The sequence below is a fragment of the Malaclemys terrapin genome, chromosome 22 (genome assembly GCF_027887155.1).
Source record: "Malaclemys terrapin pileata isolate rMalTer1 chromosome 22, rMalTer1.hap1, whole genome shotgun sequence".
Lineage (NCBI taxonomy): Eukaryota > Metazoa > Chordata > Testudines > Emydidae > Malaclemys > Malaclemys terrapin.
Window position 1 is genome coordinate 14,966,911 of NC_071526.1, and position 1,272 is coordinate 14,968,182.

Consider the following 1,272-nt stretch of genomic DNA (forward strand, 5'->3'; position numbering starts at 1 on the left):
AGCAGCAGGAGGGTCACCCCTGCCTACACTTGTCCTGACACCAATTTACCTCCATCACCCGAACTACATGGCAACTCAGTCTGGGATATCAAAGCCTCTTCCTTCCCACTTCCCCTTCCCCCACTGGCAGAGAGCAGCGCCAGCCCCTGCTCTCACACGTGTAATTCTCAGCGTCAGTCAGAGACGGAGGCAGCTCTGCTCCTTTCTAGCTCGTGGCGGGGAGGCTGGGAAGTGGCTCTGGCAGCACTGGTGTTTGGAGCTTGCAGGCCAGTCAGTTTCCCATGGAAACAGGGAATTTGAGCTCCTGTCTTGCAAACTGATCTCCAGTAATGATTTAACAAGGACTGAGTGGGAAATGAAGCCGAGTGGGGAAGAGCTGGCTACTGGTGTGCAAGGGCGGGGCCTCTAGAGTGAGTCTCTCTCCTCATCCTTGGGCAGACGTTTGCTCTCATTCCACAAAACCTCCACAGGACAAGCAGGAAATCCCCCCAGGAACAATGCTGAGACAACCCAGAAACCTCACTTGGTAGGAGGGCCTTGTGGTTATGGACCAGGACTAGAGCCCAGAAGACCGGCATTCTACCCCTTCTCTGCCGCAGGCTCCTTGTGTGACCCTGGCTTCCCAAGTCAGTTCATCTCTCTGTGCCTCAGTTCCTCGCGTGTAAAACGGGAGTCATGGTCCTTCCTTCCTTTGTCTCTCATGGCTATTTAAAATGTTAACTCCTCTGGGCGGGCACTGCCTCTCGCTATGTTTATATTCAACCTGGGGAGAGATGGGGTGACCCTGTCACTACATAACAGGAGATTTAGATTCTTGAGACCTTCCCTTTGATACGTCTTTAGGCCCAGACTTTCCATTGATTTCAGTGGGAGTTAGGTACCTAAATATCTTTGAGGATCTGGCCTTAGGTCCCAATCCAGAGAAGTACACAAGGGCGTGCTTAACTCTGGGCACATGAGCAACCTCCTCAAAGTCAATGGGACAATGTACCTCCTGAAAGTCAAGCATATGCTTAAGTGCTTTGCGGGATCGGAGTCTTAAGCTCTTTGTGACTCAGTTTCCCCCATTCTGCACAATGGGAAAATTGAGAGACTTACCACCCTTGGTAGAGCACTTTGAGATCTTCAGAGGAAAGCTGCCAGATAGGGTCTGGTATTGTCTCCTCCACCCACTCCATGAACCTTGTAAATGTCACCTCCACTCTGCATCTGAGCTTCACAAGCCAGGGAGTATGATACAGCCAGAGATTCTTGACTGCCCACCATGATCTG